This window comes from Hylobates moloch, unplaced genomic scaffold (genome assembly GCF_009828535.3).
Source record: "Hylobates moloch isolate HMO894 unplaced genomic scaffold, HMol_V3 SCAFFOLD_6, whole genome shotgun sequence".
NCBI classification, from domain to species: Eukaryota; Metazoa; Chordata; class Mammalia; order Primates; family Hylobatidae; genus Hylobates; species Hylobates moloch.
The window spans coordinates 44644050-44668113 of record NW_026652281.1 but is presented as its reverse complement, the minus strand read 5'-3'; the positions used below and the strand labels follow the sequence as shown (position 1 = coordinate 44668113).

The 24064-nt window shown below is 36.9% G+C and overlaps 1 long non-coding RNA gene across 1 annotated transcript; it reads right to left on the bottom strand.

The window, feature by feature from the left end:
- Window positions 1-455: 455 nt before the first annotated feature.
- LOC116470367 (uncharacterized) lies at window positions 456-11081 on the bottom strand. The gene is made up of 3 exons (XR_004248594.2): window positions 11022-11081; window positions 6801-6993; window positions 456-1646 (listed from the first exon to the last, which is right to left on the bottom strand). It is a non-coding gene; the product is annotated as an uncharacterized LOC116470367 (long non-coding RNA).
- Window positions 11082-24064: the final 12983 nt, after the last annotated feature.

The following is a 24064-nucleotide window of genomic DNA, read 5'->3' as shown; positions in this document are numbered from 1 at the left end:
ATATATGTGTATGTGTGTATTTGCATATTTTATCAGAAAAACATTATTTAGAGAAATGGAGGATAGATGAACCTCAATCTGACCAGCAGACATGCCTTTTTCTTGAAGAAAGAGAATCTAATACTAGTGTCTATGCAGACAGATTTTGACAGGTAATTTTCTTTTATTAAAGAATATGTAAAGTCTTTTTCCCTTATAACTTTTCATCACTGTAATTCCCTAAAATTACTAATAATCTCCAAAGACTCTTCCATACTTTTATCACCTTGCTCTTTTCATCTTCCTTCAAGTTGCTTATGCTATTGCTACTTTATTTCAAAACTTGCTTCTTACCTACTTTATCTGCCAACTGAGGTTTTACCTTCTGAGGCTCTTCGAGTTGCCTTTTCTTGCCAGCTGGCTGCATGCTCTCAACATGCTTCTGTACACTCACTCTCTGCCTTTTCATCTTTCAGTTTATACCATCTCTCTTTCCTCTCTTCTTCAGCTGCACTGAGCTTGTTTTATTTTGTGGGCATAGACAGAAAATGCCTTTATGACAAGAAATGCCACCGCTAATCTTATTTTCCATTTCTAGTGTATATTTTATTAAATATTTTTGTTTCATTTTTTAACCTGTGTACTGACACAGTGCCAGGCTTATTTCAAGATTTTAAACTCAGTCAACACCAACTGCCATGTGTTAAACTAGGAGGAAAAAAAAAGACATCAAACAGAATAAGAATTACTGGAAATCAACGGCACTTTCTGGATGAAGCACTTTGGTAATTGAATTGTTACATAGCCACTAGGTTTAGGCAAAGGAATACAAAATGCCCAAGATAAAACTGAGGTGAATTGCTGAGTCTGTTAAACTAGATTCAAATAATTTGCTCCTGTGATAGAACCTATTCCTATAGAAAGGCATCATATGACTGAACCTGAAAATAAAATTACTGTCAGATATAAAGCTCATTGTGAACACAGTAGCAGTGCTAGAAATGTAGAACATTAAAAAATATAACCAAGTGCCCAGTTATGATTTACCATCAGCATCAGGAAACAAACATATTGCATAGGCATTAGGTTTAGAGCAACTTTTTTTTCTATATAGTTAATAGGCATAAGCAAATGGAGAGATTAAACTTTTTTCTGTTTCTGACATGCTACTGAATACATTGAGGCCAGCCTAGAATTTTAAAACTTCTTGAAAATATGTTTTCAGCATTTCTATTCCAGGATAACTCTTTGCACATTTTGATGTAAATGTTTCCTTGTTTAAATAACCCTGCACATACATGTGTGTGCACTATAAGGTTAAAAAAAAAAGTCAAATAGGATTGCTTTGCTCCAGAAAGAACTGTTGATATATAATGATAAAAAGTAAAATTAAATATTAAATGCAATGAGAAATACAGGTTTAAATTGGTTCACAGTAACACATTGCAATTATCTTTTCCAAAGACAGAGGTCATTACTGAATTAATATTTGAAAAATTCTTTCTATTTATAGGCCTTCAAAATGGTGTACTCTTGTTTTGAAACTTGGAGAATGCCTTAACACACTGTTTGCAGGCCAGATTCCTTGTTTCAGCTGTAAGAATAGGTTGGCTCGTCTTCCACAGAAATAACAACTTCGGTTCTTTAGGGTCTGATGTCTTAACATTCTGGAAGAAAGAGGAAATTTAATTTTTTTTTCTATAAAAATATGGTAACCTTAAAAATGAACAAAACAAAGTGTTGGTATGATATTTAAGTATATAATTACACAATAAATTTGGAGTTTTATGTAGTCTAGATCACATTAATATTGGTCTTTTTCAATCCATTCTATAAAGATGTATACCTCATCAAACACAAATTGCCATTTCTTTATATATCAGTGTAATTTGACTACTTTTATTTCAAAAACCACAATTGTCCTATGGGTTTTTTCTAGTTACGTCTTGTGAAAGAGGAGAATTTATGCTAAGGCCATCCCAATTTCTCTGCATTTCTTGAGGATTGGAAATTAACTAGTAGATAAGTGATTCTTATGGAAAGCTAAGTGCACATTGAACTTATAAAGCTATTAAAAAAAAAAACAAGGCAGTCTTGGAATTAAAGTCCTGCTATGTCTGCTTCAGGTGCTTTTTACTTTATCTTTATCATTATAATTGAGAAGACTCAAGACTGGAATAGCAAATGATTAGTCAAGCCTGCAATTTCAATTCAGTGTTGGAGATGTGGGTGAACATCCTTGTTTGCTCAGGGATTTTTGACTCCAGTTCTCCTGTCATTGTCCTGTACTTTTTCAAGTGTTAAAAACATACCATTGGAATAACATTCAATATGACAATATTTTGCGTACAAGATAACAATGTCAATACGGAGCAATCACAATATACTAATAGCTAGATCTATATATTTTATGACCAAGTTGAAAGAACAACAGTAGCTAAAGATAAATAACATATAGCTTTTGTTACATGCTGAATTACTGGGAACATTACATTTTCTTATATATTCTATTGCACAGGTAGGGAATCAGAACACTTTTGATGTGTTTGTGGATGGTTTGTGTTTGAAACAAAAAGATGCAGTTTTCTCTCTATATATATATATTTTTTTTTCATTTTATCCAAACTGGTAAATGTTTCCTCTCCCTTTTCTACTGACAGTGATAATACCATTTATATCACTAAGGATATACATTTCCTAGGAGCTCAGATTATAATAATATAATACTTATATAAAACCTTACAATTTATACAAATCTTCATATTTATCATCTACTTAGTGTGGTCTTTATTGTGTGTGCCATGCATTTTTATTCCTTAATATTAAAGAACTAAAAGGAAGACAGTTTACTTAATGTAGCCCAGCTTTCCTCAACCTATTTAATACTGTTTTCTGTAAACCAGGTTACTGATCCCATGAAAAATTCCAAAGGTAAAAATCATAAAGAAAATAAAAGGACTAATCAATTTGAATACAAAATAAATTTTATGTTTCTGAGTGGAGTAACTAAAACCCAAATAGAGTAATGAGGAGAATAATGATGCAATAGCATGATATTTTGAATTGTTATCTATAACTTGTTTTTAACAGTTTCCTTCTCCTATGGAAACTTTCTTCATTCAGAAGCTCAGCATTCACCTTCCTTGTTTCAGAAAAGGGATAAGACCACAGAAAGCAGAGAAAACAGAGCACATTAATTCTGAATTTTCACATTCAAGTAGCCAATTCAAATTGATAGCCAAGGGTTATGGCTCCTTTTTACCTCCTATACTCCAAGAAGAAGAATAATTGTGCCACAAAATAATAAATATGTAGATAGGATGGATTCCTAAAGGAAAAGGTGTTGGGAGCCATTGCTTGCCAGGAATGGGCCTGGGTGAAGCAATATTGTTTTGGGGCAATCTGGGGACATAGATGCCTCGTCCTTCCCTTTCTGAATAAAGCACAATGTTAGGACCCAGAGAAGGCTTTAAGACATGTTTGGTCAGGGATAAACAGATGGAGTGCACAAGTTTCATGCTTCACTATGGGCCCCAAATAACAGAATGAGCCCCTGTATCTCTGGCGAAGTCATATAAGTAAATGAAAGGACAGGAGTTTCTGAAGAAGCCCTGCAGCTGGAAAAGGGCTGGTTTAATTGTACCTACCTGGACTGATGTTTGTGGACCTACTGGAGTTAAATGTAGCTGAAGTCTCTGTTTAAGTGGTTGTCCTCCCTGCCCTGACACAGCCTCTTGAAATCTAATGCAATCTTGGGTAAAGAAGCCTAAAATGATTGCAATTATGCCTGAATTGCTGAGTTGAATGAGGTTAATAAGTAGAGGATTTTTTGATAATATAGATTTGGCAGATTAAAGTTCTTACCTATTATAAGAACAAGGTTTTCTTTCCCTGAGGCTAAAGGAGATTCCGTAACAACATGGTAAGAGGGTATCAAGACAAATCTAGTACAGTTTAGACAGTGGTGGGTATCTGAGAAGGAGAAGGGCCTCACACTACATCTCCCAGCCTGAGCCGGAGGAATGCAGACAGAAATTCTAAGTAGGGTGCATGTACAAGTGGTCCCAGGACTTTATTTTTTCCTCATTTCAGGGTAATGCTCAGGGAGGTAGCAACATGGCATCAGAAACAAGCCCTGAGTAGAGAAGGTCTTAGGAAAACTTGGCAGAGTTTCTGGGCACCTGTGATATCCTGGGAGGGGTGGAAGATGCACACAAGTGGCAGAGGAATAGACAGAAACTTGGCTCCACAGACTTAAGTGGTGCTTGTCAAAGAATAGTCCTGTGGACCGCAGAAGGATACTAATATATTAGGAAAACCTGGGCTTGACTTGATGGTTTGGAAAGACAAATGATTTAAAATAATGTACATGAACTAAGATTGAAGGAACGTTGTGACCAGAGGCACCTCAGTAGATGCTCAGGGCATACCTAACGATCCCGGCAAAGTACACCTTTACACTGCGCGCTCATTCTTTTAATCTGTGAACACATTCCAGAGGTAGGAAATAGGAGAATGGGGAGATGGTGGTGAATTGCCTAGATTAAGTTCTACCACAGGGAGGAATCTGGACTCCAAATAAAATTATTTTATAGAAAACTATAATTATATTTCTCGATCAACTGAGTTTATGAAATGTGATTTATAATACTTTTCATTTACATGCCATTTTACACTTTTCAAAGTATATTCTTTTACTTCAGTTGCACATCTGCAGCAGTAGGTGCTAGCAAAACGTATTTTATTTTACCCATGCTGTTAAAATGGAATCTTTACAATTGAGACCTACTGAAATTAGGCACTTTAAAAGCCTCTGAAATTAGAATCTTTGTTCTTTCTTTTTCGGAATTTTAGAATATTCTAGTAGTCTGAAAAACTAGATCTTAATGTTCTTCTAACTTTTCTGATTAATGGCTGTTCTTGATCAGAATAATTTAGGAAATCAATACAAGGAGCTAGGCATCAAAAGTCAATTCTGATCCTTATATTGTCGTTAAGTGACTTTTAAAATAGATTGTGATCGTTTTGCTTGAATTTCTATTGCTATGAAAAAATTTTAAGTAATAAACATGAATCACTTTATTATAGGGAATTGCTAATTCATCATTTTATGCTTAAAAAAAAATCTTCCAAAGCAGGGACATTTTATGTAGGCCTGGTAAATGTTAAAATACAATCTACATAAAATGTTATTAAGGGCTGGGCATGGTGGCTCACGCCTGTAATCCCAGCACTTCGGGAGGCGGAGACCAGTCTGGCCAATATGGTGAAACCCCGTCTCTACTAAAAATACAAAAATTAGCCAGGCATGGTGACACACGCCTGTAGTCCCAGCTACTTGGGAGGCTGAGACAAGAGAATCACTTGAACCCAGAGGTGGAGGTTGCAGTGAGCCAAGATTGCGCCACTGCACTCCAGCCTGGGTGACAGAGCAAGACTCCATCTAAAAAAAAAAAAAAAGTTATTAATGCCTTGACATATTTGCCATTAATTCAAAAGGTTAAAAGGTTAAGTGAAACTAAATACAAATTTAAATAAAAAGCTGGGCATATGCACTGGGCCAAAAGAGTTACAAGTTACTTGTAATTAAATGTTTAATGTTATTTATATTTGATGACTGTGATGCAACTATAAAGGCATGCTACAAAAGAATGGATGGTTTTGATAAGTTGTTTAAAGTAGTATTTTATTAGTCTTAGATATTGTTTTAATGGGTTTGAATATCAATTGTATGTTATGCTATAGTTCATACTTCTGACTTTTATTTCATGGCTCGTATGCGGATTTTAATCTCATATTCTGAGGATAGTCTTTTAACTGATTCAGAATTTTTTGTACTTCTGCTAGTTACGCTTTTGTTGAACTGTCTTAAAAATGCACATTCAATTAAATTTGCTTCTTTCAATTGTTCCATATAATGATGTTTCTATAAAAGATACAATTTTAAAAAGGGCTGCCTATGACTTTCATGTCTAATTTCTTTTCATTCAGCTTAGCTGATGATAGCATAATTTTGAATTTCACAAGAGTACCAGTTGGTTTATTTCAGTTGGAGGCTAAATTTACAGGAACTTATGGAAACTCCAGGAAATTCACATCATTCAATTACTTGACTCTCCCAACAGCCACATCTTCCTCACACAAAAAGGATTTGTGTAGAGTAAGAGCTAAACACCTGCAAATGGACATGAAAAGAACATGAAAAACAGATAATACATACAGAAACCTGAGTGATTTTAAAAAATTCTTAAATATAATCATATTATTTCCCTCTTAAAATGTATTAGGGCTTTCTGTGGCATAAGAATAAAGTGAAAAAAAAAAAAAAAAACTCATCATTACCTATAGGACCTGTCATGTCCCGTTCCCTGCTTACCCCTCAAAGTTCACTTGTCATCTTTTTGTCTCTTCCTGTAGCTTTATTGGACTTTTATGATAACTTCAGTGTCCTATGCCCTTTTTAGCCTTTGTTCCTTTGCATGTACTGATCCCCAAAGCCTGAAAATTCTTCTCCCTATCCTCTTCAATCTGGCTAACTCTTATGTGTCCTTCAAGTCTCAGCTTCAAATATCATTTCTTCTGTGAAGACTCTTCTGACACTTCAAACAGAATTAGGTTATTGCTCTTGAATAGAACTTTTTTTGTGGCTGTTCCCTATCACCTACCTCAGATCTTGACATACTAAGGGCATTCAAGAATGCCTCTTGACTGAGGAATCTTAGGAATTATGAGGCCTCTCCGATTAGATTTAAGTATAGAAACATCTTTATGTGGGAGTTATTGAGGTTCCTGCTGTTTCACCACTTAGTCATATTTCTTACCTTACAATTGTAAGCTTCCATTCAGAATTAGTATCCAGGTGCAGTTTGAGAGCTCTTGATCACCAAATATGTAGCTCTAACCGTCAAAACTCAAATGCCAAGTCTTTCTTATTTTCCCTTTTCTTGATACCCATCATGAAGACCGGGAAATAGAGAGCTGGAAGGAGGTTGAGCAGAAGAGCTCAGACATACCCTGAAAAAATTCCACATTTATGAGACCCAAAAACAAGGCAATAGAACACGCCTCATTTTGGCCATCAGATATAGGATCTACTTCCTAACTTATTTTATGCCCTGATAAAAATGAGTAAAAGAGTATGAAGACAGACAAGGGTAGATTAATCAGTCTGCAAGTCTACCCAGAGGCTGCATGATAAGCATTGCATCATGGTTTATTTTTATCTGTGGAAAAAGAAACTATGATTTTAATAATAATACATTTTCTGTTTTCATCATTTCATTTTCTAGTTCAAGTTTTTTTTTCTCTCTTTCTTCATTCATTGTGTCGTGAGCGTCCTGTGACAGTGGCCCAGCTGGCTAAACAGCAGTCTGAAAACTCAGGTGCTGTGTAGCCTATTCCCTGCTGGGCTTTTAACTTGCTGTGTAACCTTGAACATACTTCTTAATATCTCTGTGCTCCAACGTCAGGATTTGTAACATAGTGGAAAAAAGTATTAAACTGCAGGCATATTTGTGAAGAAACACTAGTAAATGTGGTTGAAAAGCTCTTTGAACATATAAAGTCCTAACCATAAGAAAAAGAGGAAATCAGCCAAAAGAACAACTGAGAATGCCCTTAAATGTACTTAGCTGTTGATGGAGAGATTTAGGTCTGATGTGTGGAAAATTTTCCTGACAGAGGATTGTTAAAATAGGCTACCTCTTTGGCTTATAATATTTTCCTGCTGTTTCACATTTTATTATGTCAATGACAATCTCCCATCAAGGTATATGTGGAAGCTATAAAATAGAAACTGTGCCATACCTTGTTATACGAGATATGGTCAGGTTTTGAGTTAACGGTCTTCATTAGTGATCAATTTTCATCTGTATCTTAGACAATTACTAGGCAGAATCTGTCAAGTAAATAACATTGTTTGGTGGCTCCAGAATTTCACAGCTTAAAGTGTGGTCTTCTTAACAAAATAGTCAACCTAGAAATCCGAAGTTGTAGAAATTGAGGCATTTGAGACCAGGGAAAGGGTATTTTTATTTATTTATTTTTAGTCAAAGGTCCTTCTTGGGGCTGCAGAAATCACATCCTAAGTGATCGCTTGTTTTCAGCTTAATTCCAAATTTATTATCCGATCTATTTAACCTCTTTCTTGAGTACATGGTAAAGAGTTGGCATCTGAGAAGAGATACATTTCTGGAGGGAAAGTTTAAAATAGTGATTTAGGAATTAAAATGTGTACATAAAATATTGTCTAAAGGGATTTTTAAAATTTACTTTTAGATGTCATATAATGAATTCATAGAAACAGATTCGTTTCCAGAATGTTACTATTGCTCTCCTAAACTTTAATATTAAAGTTTATTACAGCTTCTTTTTTCTATTTGGAACATTAGTCTTCTATATGTGTGCAAAAACAAATACCCTACCTTAAAAATCAAATAATGTTTTTGCAGTTATACCCAAACATGATAAGGTAATAATATTGATGATATTAACATGATATAAAATCCAATGTAAAAATCCTACTGCATTAGTATATGGTTGGTTTTTTTTTTTTTTGCATTTTTTAAGATTGTCCTAAATATGTCCGCCGGGCGCGGTGGCTCACGCCTGTAATCCCAGCACTTTGGGAGGCCGCGGCAAGCGGATCACGAGGTCAGGAGATCGAGACCATCCTGGCTATCACTGTGAAACCCCGTCTCTACTAAAAATACAAAAACAAAATTAGCCGAGCATGGGGGCGGGCGGCTGTAGTCCCAGCTACTGGGGAGGCTGAGGCGGGAGAATGGCGAGACCCCGGGAGGCGGAGCCGGAGCTCAGGGAGCCGAGCTTGCGCTACTGCACTCCAGCCTAGGAGACAGAGCGAGACTCTGTCAAAAAAAAAAAAAAAAAATTGTCCTAAATATGTCACAAACTCTGATGGATGTGCATAATATTACCATTAATTTATCAGAAGTAAATCTTGTGATGCTTACACAGAAGAAAGGAGTCTGAAGATTGTGAGATCACTTTGGTTTATCCATAGCTTTTATTTTGCAATTTCAGTAACTTATCTCAAGTTTCAGTCTCTAACTTGTCCTCCCTTGATAAAGATTTTTTAAGGAATGTAAAAACATTATTTTCAATACATCAGTAAACTTGCAGTGTTTCCTAATTAAAATCTAAACCTTTAGGCATATAGCTTTTAATTGTGACTAATGTGAAATAAAATTAAATTTGGCCTAAAGCCGTCTCTGTGGATAGCAAACTATGAACTAACTTAGTATATAAGCAAACTGCAACCTAACTTAAGGATGTAAACAAACTGCAACCTAAATTAAGAGTATATTCTTATAACAAATAGCTGAGTCACAGCCAATCACAGCAGCCACGATTCAGCTAATAATCAGAGGCCGCCAACTATTCAGACCAGGCTCATATAAGGGAAACACCTAGCCATAACCAATCTATTTCTGTATGTCACTTTCTTTTTCTGTCTATAAATATTGCCTGCCCACATTGCTGGGTCGAGCTCTGTGAACCTCTTCTGGTTCTGAGTGCTTCCTGATCTGTGAATCATTATTTGCTCAAACTCTGCTAAATTTAATTTGTCTAAAATTTTTAAGAGTATATTTTATGGCATTCTAGTTGTTTAATTGTTGAAAATATAGTGCAGGCTTTCCTTAACATATATCACAGACAGCTTTCTGAGTTATGGTCACAGCACAATCAGCTATCAAATTGAAACGGTTTCCCTCTATACCCTCAGCCTTGAAGTTTTTTCTTGATATGACCTTTGTCTTTCTGTTTTCAATTTCCAAATTTTTAAATGGCAAAATTACAATTTTTTTCCTTTTCATTATAACATGATTGAAAAATCCCCAATCAATACTCAATACAACATTTACTATTAATAACATTTTAGGCTTATCATGGAGTTTCTTTTATGATCAGAGTAAGCATGTTATTTTCCAAGAGGAATATACAAACTTTTCCTTTTGAAAGCATAGGTTAAAATGAGGGAATCTTTATAAAAGTGAATGGAGGAAGAGCACAACCAATGAAGCCAGAAGATGTATTTTACTTAGAAAAGCAGACACAAAATTTATAGTGCCCTCTTTAAATAATACATTAGTTTGACCCTGCTGTGCTATATATTTTTATATATTTAATGTGAACTTGGGGACTCATTTAGGTTTGGACCAAGCTAGTCTTACCTGTATCTATACCAGTGAAGTTGTTGCTGCTTACAGGACAGAAAGAAGCAGTGACTCATACATGTCAATCCTCTGAGACAAGTTGAGTTTTATTAACTGCCACGAAACATTTTCTTTGTGTAGGGTCCAAAGCAGCATTCAATATATTTAGGAGCTTTGTCATATGGCATACGTTCTACTGGTCATTAATAATATTAATACTTCTATATTTTATATGATTAATAAAATTGAAATTATGTGCTTTGTTATAATGGAAAGTGAAGAACTGATCATCATTTCCTGAAATATACTCTATTGGTTTAAAAATAAACCACCAAATAAATACCTTGCCTTCAAATTTAAGCTATAGAAAAACTCTTTTCTCTAGACCTGATTTACACATACGATCAGGATTTGTTTTCTTCTTCCTTTTTTTTTGTAAGAATTGACTAGTTAATGTTTACAAAGTATTTTGAAGGTATAAAGTGCTGTGCAAGTGCTAAGCCCAATAAAAAGTATTTTATACAAAATCTGAGAGCTGACTTGTACAGCATCCAGCTTTGTGAGTGAATAGAGTAAAGACGATTAAAATCAACATCATTTGTAATTTAAAATACCGTGAACAACAAAGAGGATCCAACTATTGCTTTCGTTTGGCAGGCTGCAAATATAGATTGCTGAACAGCGGTAGTCTGTCAATATAAAGCAGTTAGCACTTCACTAAATAACTTGAGAATTGTCTACTTTAGGAAAAGAAATATGAAATCAGATTTGGTGTAATATTATTATTTTAATGGATTAACTATATCATTATTAAAAAGAAAACTACAACTCAACAAAATCCACGAAAGTCTTTGCTATAGAACTTACCAGTGTGGTGAATGTTCAGAAAGATGAAACTCTTTCCGTGAAGCCTTTCCCTAGCTCCACCCATCTTGAATGTGCAGAGGGCTGATGACAGAATTCAATTGCATGGAAGAAAGAAAGCATTGTATTCAAAGAAAGCATTATATTCAAAGAAAGTATTGAGAATAGATAAAAGGTTTGTTGGTCACAGACCACTCGTGAGGTGGAGCTTTGGAATGCAGGTTTCCACAATCCTAGTTTCATAAAATGAAAAATATTTTATAGTACTCTAATAAATGGTGATTGAGTCCACAAAATATTCTTAGAACTTTGAAGGAATGCTTTTACTTACTGTATTTTTATAAAACCAGCTCTAAAAAATAATTTAACTCTGCTCTTAGGGAATATACGGATGAATAAGGCACAGATCACGAACTCACTGAACTAGCAGTAGGGAAATTATAATAAAACGCGTAAGTAAACACCTATACTACAAAAGAGAATGCGGGAGTTAGATAATTAAGGTATTAATTTGATATTTTGGGAATTTAGAGGAAGACATTCAGCCTTCATCAGGGGAAATCAAATAATACTTTTAATTAAAATTATGTAGTTCTGCCAATTTATATACCTGTCACCTCTAAATTATTTCAGATAAAAGGATTTAAGGGCTGGGCCCGGTGGCTCACGCCTGTAATTCCAGCACTTTGGGAGGCCGAGGCGGGCGGATCATGAGGTCATGAGATCGATACCATCCTGGCTAACACAGTGAAACACCGTCTCTACTAAAAATACAAAAAATTAACTGAGCATTGTAGCGTGCGCCTGTAGTCCCAGCTACTCGGGAGGTTGAGGCAGGAGAATGGTGTGAACCTAGGAGGCAGAGCTTGTAGTGAGCCGAGATCCTGCCACTGCACTCCAGCCTGGGGGACAGAGCTGAGACTCCGTCTCAAAAAAAAAAAAAAAAAGGATTTAAGGTAACAGCAAGAATAAAAAGATTAATTTGTTCATTAATTCTATAAGTATCCTGACTCTGATTGTATTTATATTTTTTATGTTTTTGTTGTTGTTGTTCTGAGACAGGATCTTGCTCTGTCACTGAGGCTGGAGTGCAGTGGAATGATCACAGATCACTGTAGCTTCCAACTCCTGGCTCAAGTGATCTTCCCATCTCTGCCACTGGAGTGGCTAGGACTACAGGTGCACACTACCATGCCTAGCTAATTTTTAATTTTTTTTTTCTGTATAGACAAGTTCTCACTATGTTGCCTAGGCTAGTCTTAAATTCCTGGCCTCAAGAGATCCTCCTACCTCACCTTCCCAAAGTGCTGAGGTTATAGGTGTTAGCCACCAAGCCTGGTCCCATCCTGACTCTTACAGTATTTAAAAACAAAGATCTTGGGTTTAGAAAATGCATTGCTTTGTTGGAAAATCAAAGCTGTGTGTGTATGGTTCAGAGAATAATTAATTTTTTTTGTGATACATTACTTAGATTACTATGCTTGAGGACAGTCCACTCATTTTTTTTAAAGTTGCAACAAGATTCATTCCCATATTTTTACCTAAATTCTGGGCAGATAGGTTACAGTCAGTATGCTTTAATCATCCCATTGGCCGATGGACCTTTTCGATAACAAAAAGAGATATGACCTGCCCCCAAATGTGAAGAGATCTCTAGATACTATCGAAGTAGAAAAACTATGCTTTATTACCATTGTAATACCTTCTACTGATAATCTTATTCTGTAGCTTGTGGCCCTCTCACACCCAGGTTCCTCATGTTGCTTCTTAATCTTCCATCATCCGTATTCCTGGGACCTTACCACTTTCTTTTCTGCTGCTAGAGTTTATCATAACTCTCTTTTAATGTACACATTCAATGAAAAGTATTTAAAAAAAATTTTAAGTATAAGGACATTAACAAAATCCCTCATGATCTCACTACCCAGGATAATTATTTTTTAAACTATTTTGGTACATATCCTTCAAACCATTTTTTCCAACCCGACTTCTTTAAAAAGTTGTTATAATACTATATAAATACATATTTACTTAACCTCATTTTATCAACTTTCTAAAGATTTATTCTGGAAGGTGTTGCTGGTGCCTTTTCTCCATTATTTAAGTTTCAAGAAATAAGAAATACCAAATGCATGTAAATTTCCAACATAAAAAGAAGTTAATTCACAAAGCTCAAAACTAAAAATATCATATTTGAACAATGCCAACATTACTCTTTGCCTAAAATATTTCAGTATGGAAGCTGTATCCATTCATGAATCAATATTTATTGAATGCTCATTAAATGCTGTGAGAAACACTGGGAGGAGCACAGTATTTTGCAATGCAATGGGATGTGATGGGCAGGAGTACTGCCCCGTCAAGCATTATTTGTGTGATCGTGGAGTAACCGTTTCTATACATGTCAGGTTCTTCACTAGACTTTGGGCTCCTTGACTTTAGGATACATAATTCATTTTTGAATCACTAGCACCTAACACAAAACATAACACATATTGGGTGGTTAATGAATTGAATTAAACAACAGGACTATATTGGATAATTTTAATCCAAGTTAAATTCTAATTTTGATGAATAATTCCTAAGCTATATATCAATCATTCATCACTAAAAAGACAACTAACTTTGGTTTTTCACATATATCAAATTCTTATACTGTGACAGCCAATGTGTTTTAAATATATTGGCTATAACCTTCACAAACTCTAACGGGTAAAGGCCCTTGTTTTTATGATTTTATAATAACTGAGGTTTAGAATATTAATTTTCTCAAGTTCTCGTAGCAAGTGAAGAACAGTATGTGAATCCAATTTCAACACCCACTATAGCAGACTGTTTCACAGATGATACCTTAAAGGAAGGCACCGAAGTTCAGGTGACTAGAACTTTCAGAAATTAAAATCATCACTAGCTTAAAAGCAAACTGTAAAGGTCCTATATTTGCATTTTTTTCTTCGGAGGAGGGACCAACAATTGTGACATGCTACTCTAGATGAAATAATTCAGCTTTGTTAAGTAGGGGTAAAACATACTAGAAAGTTTTCTTGTACTGTATTAATTTCTCAATTCTGCATGTGAAGAAGGATACTTTCAAAGTGGGACTTATCCCAAAAGACAGCGAATAAACTAAAAACAACTTCTTTTAAGGTTAAAGTAACAGGGTTTTACAAGCTTGAATATCCTATTCAAAATATTCCAGATTTGTGGACACATCTGTGAAAGTCTGAGTGAAATTTATTCCATGTGACTAGAGTTCAGACTTAAGAACAATGAAGAACAGTGAATGGAAATTCTTAGGGAACTGAATCTAAGTCTTTAAATCATTTTAACAATTACGGCTACCTGTCCCACAAGAGGGCAGGTGATTGTGTCTTTGATCTTTATTACCAGGGCCTGGCATCATGTCTGATGTTGTAGTCACCTTTCAACGTTGATTTACTAAGTAAATGAATGGATGTTCAAACAAACAGCATAAAGGGCTACTTGGTAAGGTAGTGGGTTCCTGTTAATGGAAGATCAATTCTCAGTCTTGATGGGGACTCGTCAGTATTCTGTGGAAGGATTCCTGAAGAGCCTAGTATGAGAAAAGCCTAGGACTAGGTAAAGTACAGATGCTCAGCTAGGAAAACCTGGCTGCCAGGTCAGGGTGGAGGTTAAAGTTGGACAATGGGCTAAGAATTCCTGCTTAGAAAGTAGATCAGTGCCAGTGCTGGGGGTGGGGCTGAGGCTGCAGAGCTGTAGTAAGAGGTTCCAGCTGTCAGAGAACAGGCAGGCCATTTACATGAGTAAGTCTTAGATGCCTTTGATATACAATATTTTAGCATTTTGATGAGTTAAGATTACTTGAATACTTGGAAAAATAAAATTGCAGATCTTTTCATAAACTGTTAGTAATTACTAAAAAGAAATCGTTTCCAGAAATAGTATGTTCAAATCAGTGGCTCTCAAATATGACAGTATAACTCCCAACTGTGAGTATTAATTCTGATTTAGGAGTGCGATGAAATTATTTCTAAGTTAACTTTTCACTTAAACAAGAAAAAAAAAACAGCCCTCTCCTCTCTTCCTACTACTAATAAAATATAACCATACAGTTTTTAATAGTTTTGGATGTTCTTTGATATATAGAAATACTTCTTCACTTATGTTTATGAATGTCAGCAAAATAGTTTAAAAGTGAAAATTTAATTAACACTTTTAACTTTTTTTGCATTATAGTAAATAATAGTCTGATTGTTTATATGTTAATTATGTTATTCAATTATCTATAATTTTAGTTTTTAGGAGCCTAAGGTATCTGTTTTAATATTTTCTAAAGTTAAAAAAAGATTCTCTCCACTTTAAATATCAATTTTTCTCCTCTTCCAAAGAACCCCCAAATTTAGTTGAGTACCTTGCTGCCCCCCTCAAAGACTGGATTCCTCCTACCAATGACTATCGACAAATGAAAATATTTTGATCAATGAAAACTAAGTATTACATGTAACTTTCAGGAAATATACTCAAAGGGATTTTGAGATATCCCTTCTTTTATTCCCTTTTCTTTTTTCCTGGGATGTGGATAGGATGACTAGTACACAAGCAGCCATCTTGTGCAATGAGGCAGGATGGAGGATGGTGGAGTATCAGAAAGCTACAAAACAGCTCTGAGCTGTTAAATTTGAATATCTAATACTGAAAGTGAATAAATATTTATCTTATTTGGCATCTTATACTGGTACTGTTATTGTGATTGCCATTGTTAATGTTTTATGTAACTGAATGCTGATACATCAGAAGATTGAACTGTCATGAACAAACACACCCACATACTCTAACATTTGTGTAACACTGTTGTAACTGATTTGTATTGGAGCTGCTGAGCAACCTTTACAGCTCTGACAGTGATACAAGTTTACCAAATACCTTTGGCGATTTGAGCCATCATAAATTGACATCCATGACTGATGTATTTCTAAATCTTACCTTCTGGGAAACAGGAAAGCTATTTCAAAATCTTTCTCCAAACCTAGTACTCTCTAAGTTGTTAAAATATATATTTGGAAAATGAATCATATCTAATAGAGGAAATTTTTTCAAATAATTTTGTAAATTTAGATAAATTGCCATATTGTCATTTGAAGTCTGTAATAATATAAAAAATTTGTGATATTATTTTATTTTAATAACACTACAGTTTTGGCTATCCATTCACATGATATGTAGTAGAGTGCTTGCATTGAGACCTAGCTCCTTGTTTGTGCTCTGTGGCCTCATATCTTTTTATCCCATGAGTTTGCTTTTCAACATAGACTTGACTGCAATAAGTCAACTGAAATTTTGCTGAGTACCGTTTATGGAACCTGGAGTCAAAGGCTCCTTCCTCGCCTTTGGGTGCTCAGGGCATTGTGCCAATATTTTGATTTGAGGTCATGTTATTCCTTTATTCATGCTGTTCACAATGTGGCTATTAAATGTATACCTATATTAAGAATTCCTGCTGTTATAATAGGTGTACCAAATAAAACTCAAATCATGCGTAAATGCTCCATAGGGAAATTGGGCAAAGTCTGTGAAACTGGCTTTTTAAAAAGCATTAGGGATGTTTTAAGAACATCTTTAGTAGAAGCATCTAAATTACTTTTCTTTGCAAGTCTTGTTTTAAACAATAGTTCATCTGAGGCAAGAAAAATGTGTAAAGATTTTTGTGATTCTAAGAATATCTATGAAAGAAGATAATTGAGAAAATGCTTTACAACAAAAGTGATTCTAGATAATTGTTCTTAAAAGTCATGTGTTAAAAATAACATCCAAAAGAGTTATGTTGTAGAAAAGATTTGCAATGCACTATTGTGCAAAAGTTACTAATACAGGTATGATTATCATGTATGCATAATAGAAGTCTGTATTTATGAACATTCATCTATACAAATGGATCCTATACCAGAGAAAGAAAGTAGATTTTTCAATTTTATTTTAGCTGATTCTAATGTGGGACTAGGTGCACAGTTTGAAGAAATGAATTTATTTTTCTAATCATAAATAAGAGGTCAATGCCACAGATGTAGATATAGATAATATCTATATCTATATATGTGTTATTCACTCACTTCACTCTTGTAAGTTTTCCAATGTAATACACCTATATAAATGTGCATATATCATAAGTATACAACTCAATAGATTTTTGCAAACTGAAAATACTCAGGTAACTAGGACTTAAGTAAAAAAAAAAAAAATTGCCAACTTTCCAGATACCCACTTTTGCTCCCTTCAAGTCACAAGCTAACCACAATTGTAACCACTATCCTGACTTCTAGTAGCATAGAGATTTTTGCTTTTTGGCACTGTTTTTCATTTTGAAAGTTGAGAACTCAAATATTTTCAGCTAAGTGAAGAATGTGAAACAATTTTAAAAGTTCAGCTCAATGAAGTTTTACACATTTATACTTTTGTGTAGCCACAATTCAGATCAAGATATAGATTTCTACCAATGCCAAGATTATTCTTACGTTCCTCTCTAGCCAATAGTCATTCCCTTTCCAGAAAGAGGCTTTGTTAGCTGCTGTGCTGGCTGCAGAGGCTAGAAGTGGATGAAACGTAGTCCTTGTCCCCAAGGAATGTATAGTAGAGGATCCAGATCTATAAGCAGGAAATTTCAATGTTGTGTGCTAAGGGTTATGATGGAGATAAGAAAGGAGTGCCCTGGGGCCCCCTAGGAAGGGCAGCTAGGTCCCTCTTAAAACTTCAGGCAAGTCACTGAAAGCAATGATTAAACCAAGAGGTAAAAGATGGGAAGGGACTAGCTAGGTAGAGAAACTACCAAAGAACTACCTACATCTGTAGAACCCTAGAGGCCAGAAATCAAATGGCCTGGAGTTCCAGATGACTGTATCTTAAAATATTAGGCAGAGAATGATAGCAAATGATCAGGAAAGATCATCAGAGACCAGGTCACATAAGAAATATGGACTTTGTCTTGAGGTTGTAGCAAATGTGACATGGTCAAATCTGAGCTTTAGAAAGTTCACTGGCTGTAGTTTAGAGACCGAATTGAGAAGAGCAAGGCTGAACCTAGGGAGAAGAAAGGTGATAGTCTCAGGATTCTAAGTGACAGTAGAACCAGAGACAAAATGACAAGAAATGTAGTCAACATTAAAGCCAACATTAATCAAGCCAGGTACTACTAAGTACTTGCATAACTTATCTCCTGTGGATCCTCACCACAGCAACACGAGTAGATTTTATTAGCTCAATTTTACTGATGATGAAACAGACATATAAAACTGAGCAGCATGCTTAAAAATCACACAGTAATTGATGGAGCCAAGATTCAAACTCAAAAAGTCTAACTCTAAGATTTGCCATCTTAAGTACTCTGAGAAAATTCTTAACACATTTAATTCATTATTAGCAAATGTCTTAAGTTTACATGAATTATAAATTTATAGAACTTTTCTCCATGGGAAGAAGCTTAATTTTTCTCTTATTGAATCTGCATTCCCATCTTCACCTGTTCTTCCAAATATATAATAATTTCTCAGTTTTGATCTAAGGTATTAATATAGTTTGACTGTGTCCCCACTCAACTGTCATCTTGTTGTAGTTCCCATAATCCCCATGTGTCCTAGGAGGCACCTGGTGGGTTGTAATTGAATCATGGGGATAGATATCCCCATGCTGCTGTTCTCATGATAGCAAGTAAGTTCTCATAAGATCTGGTGGTTTTATAAAGGGCTTTTCCCTCTTTTGCTCAGCATTTGTCTCTTGACTGCTGCTATGTAAGATGTGCCTTTGCTCTTCCTTTGCCTTCCACCATGATTGTGAAGGTTCCCCAGCCATGTGGAACTGTGAGCCCATTAAACATCTACTTCTGTATAAATTACTCAGTCTCAGGTATTAGCAGTGTGAGAACAGAGTAATACAGTAAATTGGTACTGGTAGAGTTGGGTGCTGCTGTAAAGATACCCAGAAATGTGAAAATGACTTTGGAACTGGGTAACAGGCAGAAGTTGGAGCAGTTTGGAGGGCTCAGAAGAAGAAAGGAAAATGTGGGATGTCTGGATCTTTCTAGAGACTTGGGTGACTCAGAAGACAGGAAGATGTGGGGAAGTTTGGAACTTTCTAGAGAGTTGTTGAATGGCTTTGACCATAATGCTGATAGTGATATAGACAATAAAGTCCAGGCTGAGGTGGTCTCAGATGGAGATGAGGAACTTTTTGGGAACTGGAGCAATGTTCACTCTTGCTATGCAAAGGGACTGGTGGCATTTTGTCCCTGACCTAGAGATCTGTGGAACTTTGATCTTGAGAGAGATGATTTAGGGTATCTGGGGGAAGAAATTTCTAAGTGGCAAAGCATTCAAGAGGAAGCAGGGCATAAAAATTGGAAAATTTGTAGCCTGATGATGTGACAGAAAAGAAAAACCCATTTTCTGGGGATAAATTCAAGCCTGCTGCAGAAATTTGCAGAAGTAACAAGGAGCTGAATGTTAATCACCAAGACAATGGGAAAATGTCTACAGGGCATGTCAGAGAGCTTCATGGCAGCCCCTCCCATCAAAGCATGGAAGCCTAAGGGGGAAAAATGGTTTCCTATGCCAGGTTCAGGGCCCCCCTACTGTGTTTAGCCTAGGGACTTGGCTCCCTGCATCCCAGCTGCTCCAGCCATGACTGAAAGGGGCCAATGTATAGCTCGGGCCATGGCTTCAGAAGGTGCAAGCCCCAACCCTTGGCAGCTTCCACGTGGTGTTGAGCCTGTAGGTGCACAGAAGCCAAGAATTGAGGCTTGGGAACCTATGCCTAGATTTCAGGGGATGTATGGAATCGTCTGGATGTTCAGGCAGAAGTTTGCTGCAGGGTTAGCATCCTTATGGAGAACCTCTGCTAGGGCAGTGTGGAAGGGAAATGTGGAGTTGGAGCCCCGACACAGAGTCCCCACCAGGGCATTGTCTAGTGGAGCTGTGAGAAGAGGACTACTGTCCTCCAGACCCCATTACGGTAGGTCAGCCAACAGCTTGCACCATGCACCAAGAAAAGCCTCAGACACTCAATGCCAGCCCATGAAAGTAACCAGGAGGGGAACTTTACCCCACAAAGCCATTGGGGCGGAGCTGACCAAGGCTGTGGGATGCCCACTTCTTGCATCAGCATGACCAGGATTTGAGACACGGAGTCAAAGGAGATCATTTTGGAACTTTAAGTTTTAATGACTGTCCTATTGGATTTTGGACTTGCATGGGGCCTGTAGCCCCCTTTTTTTCTGGCCAGTTTCTCCCATTTAGAATGGGTGTATTTACCTAATTCTTGTACCTCCATTGTATTTGGGAAGTAACTAACTTGCTTTTGATTTTACAGGCTCATACATGGAAGGGACTTGCCTTGTATCAGATAAGACCTTGCACTTGAACTTTTGAGTTAATGCTGAAATGAGTTAAGACTTTGGGGGACTTTTGGGAAAGCATGATTGTGTTTTGAAATGTGAGGACATGAGATTTGGGAGGGGCCAGGGGTGGATTAATATGGCTTAGCTGTGTCCCCACCCAACTCTCATCTTAAATTGCAGTTCTTATAATCCCCATGTGTCCTGGCAGGGATCCAGTGGGACATAATTGAATCATGGGGAAGGTTACGCCCATGCTGCTGTTGTCATGATAGTGAGTGGGTTCCTGTGAGATCTGATGGTTTTATAAGGAGCTTTTCTACCTTTTGCTCAGCACTTCTCTCTTGCCTGCCACCATGTAAGACATGCCTTTGCTCCTCCTTCATCTTCTGCCATGATTGTAAGGCCTCCCTAGCCATGTGGAACTGTGAGTCCATTAAACCTCTATTTCTTTATAAATTACCCAGTCTTGGGTATGTCTTTATTAGCAGAGTGAAAACAGATTTATACAGGTATCATAATAATAAAACTCACTAGCAAATTTTTAACTTTTCTGCTACTAATTTGCTAGATGAATTTAGTATATCATTTAAACTTGCTGGGCTTTATTTTCTTTGCAACAAGCCAATAAACAAAACAAAACAAACCTCATTTTTATTCTATGTTGTTCCATTTGTCACCTAAATTCAGTGCACACTCCTTAACATAACACTCCAGACCCTCTGAATTCCTGATGCAGTCTGTGACTACACTCATTTTCCTCACTCCAAATGTCCAAAGATCAGAAGATAAATCACCTGAAATTCTTGTTTTTCCTTGGACATACCCGATTCTCTCATACTTGATTTTGTTCCTGTTTTGAAAGCTGTCTGCTTCTCTGTTAAAATGCAAGGCAGTATTCAAGGCCTAGGTCTGGGAATCATCACCCACCCCTCACACCTATTTCATGCGCTTCCATGTGAAAAGACCACCAAACAGGCTTTGTGTGAGCAATAAAGCTTTTAATCACCTGGGTGCAGGCGGCCTGAGTCCGAAAAGAGAGTCAGCGAAGGGAGACAGGGGTGGGGCCGTTTTATAGGATTTGGGTAGGTAAAGGAAAATTACAGTCAAAGGGGGGTGATTCTCTGGCAGGCAGAGTGGGAGTCACAGGGTGTTCATTAGGGGAGCTTTTGAGCCAGGATGAGCCAGAAAAGGAATTTCACAAGACAATGTCATCAGTTAAGGCAGGAACAGGCCATTTTCACTTCTTTTGTGGTGGAATGTCATCACTTAAGGCAGGAACCGGCCATCTGGATGTGTACGTGCAGGCCACAGGGGATATGATGGCTTAGCCTGGGCTCAGAGGCCTGACAACCTATCCTTCAGACTCAATTTAGTTTCCCTCCTCTGCTAAACCATTGTATTTCTGAAGCAATGTTCTCTGTTTATACCTTTATAGCACTCAATGAGCATTCTATTTGGTGCCTGCTGTGGTTTGATTGCTTCCCCCAAAAACTGTATGTTGCCAACTCACTCCTCAATGCAACAGTGTTGGGAGGTGTGGCCTAATGAGATGATTGAGCCATGAGGCCTCTGCCCTCATTAATGGATTAATGCCATTATCACGAGAGTGTATTTCTTATACAAGCCAAAGCTTGAAAGTAATAGTTCCATCACTCTGCAAAGGTCAGCAATGTTGCAGATTATTTTCTGATCTCATAGTCAAGTTTCAGGAATTTAGTACCTTCCCCTGTTTCTGATAATCATCTGGTCTATTCTAATAACTGAGGCCCTGTTTTGTTTCCCCTTGTTTAGGTCCATGACTCAATTTATCCTGCAGAGAATATGGTCTTGGAGGTGTAAAAAGAGACATATGGTTTAGGGAAAACTTTGACTCCCGAAACCTTTGACTCACACCTCTACGAAGACTAGATATTGGATTGTTTAAATACATATATATGCATGCACACACAGAAGGCAAGAGCAAAACAACAACAGCAACAAAAGGCAGTATTGTAAGAATGGGGAACACTATGAGTGCAAATGGCAAAGTGAAAAAGAATAGTAATAATGGGGCTGAGTTGCTAAGAGATGAATGAAAGGCAAAAAGAATAAAATACCTAGGAATACAGCTAACCAGTGAGGTGAAATGTCTTTTCAGAGAAATACAAATCACTGCTGAAAGAAATCAGAGATGAGACAAACGAATGGAAAAACATTTCATGCTCATGGATAGGAATAATCAATATTATTAAAATAGCCCTACTACTGAAAGCAATTTACATATTCAATGCTATTCCTATCAGACTAACAATGACATTTTTTATAGACTTATAAACAACTATTCTAAAATTCATATGCAACAAAAAAGGAACCCAAATAGCCAAAGCAACTCTAAACAAAAAGAACAAAGCTGGAATCTAGAGGCATCAAACAACTGGACTTCAAACTGTACTACAAGTCTACAGGAACTGAAATAACATGGTACTGGTAGAAAAACAGACACATAGACCAATGAAAGAGGTTAGATAATACATTAACGAGCCACACACCTAAAACCATCTGATCTTCAAAAAAGCTGACAATAACAAGCAATGGAGAAAGAACTCCCTATTCAATAAACGATGCTGGGAGAACCGGCTAGCCATTTGCAGAAGATTGAAACTGGACCCCTTCATTTCACCATATACAAAAATAAACTTTAGATGGATGTATGAGTCCATTTGCATGCTGCTGATAAAGACAAAACTGAGACTGGGAAAAAAAAAAAAAGGTTTAATTGGACTTACAGTTCCACATGGCTGGGATGCAAGGCACCAAGTCCCTAGACTGCACAGCATGGGGACCGTAGGCCCAGCCCACAAAACCATTTTTCCTCTTAGGCTTCTGGGTCTGTGATGAGTTGGGCTGCCACGAAGACCTCTGACATGCCCTGGAGACATTTTTCCCACTGTCTTGGGGATTAACATTTGGCTCCTTGTTATGTATGCAAATTTCTGCAGCCAGCTTTAATTTCTCCTCAAAAATGGGTTTTTCTTCCTACTGCATCATCAGGCTGCAAATTTTCCGAACATTTATGCTCTGTTTTCCTTTTAAAATGGAATGTTTTAACAGAAGCCAAGTCACCTCTTCAATGCTTTGCTGCTTAGAAATTTCTTGGGCCAGGCGTGGTGGCTCACGCCTGTAATCCCAGCACTTTGGGAGGCCAAGGTGAGTGGGTCACGAGGTCAGGATATTGAGACCATCCTGGCCAGTATGGTGAAACCCCATCTCTACAAATACAAAAAATTAGCCGAGTGTGGTGGCGTGTGCCTGTAGTCCCAGCTACTTGGGAGGCTGAGGCAGGGGAATCGCTTGAACCCAGGAGGCAGAGGTTGCAGTGAGTCGAGATTGTGCCATTGCACTCCAGCCTGGTGACAGAGCAAGACTCTGTCTCAGAAAAAAAAAAAAAAAAAGAAATTTCTTCTGCTAGATACCCTAAATCATCTCTCTCAAGTTCAAAGTTACACAAATCTTGAGGGCAGGGGCAAAATGCTGCCAGTCTCTTTGCTAAAACATGGCAAGAGTCACCTTTGCTCCAGTTCCCAACAAGCTCTTCATCTCCATCTGAGACCTTCTCAGGCTGGACCTTATTGTTCATATCACTATCAGCATTTTTGTAAAAGCCATTCAGCATATCTCTAGGAGGCTCCAAACTTTCCCACAT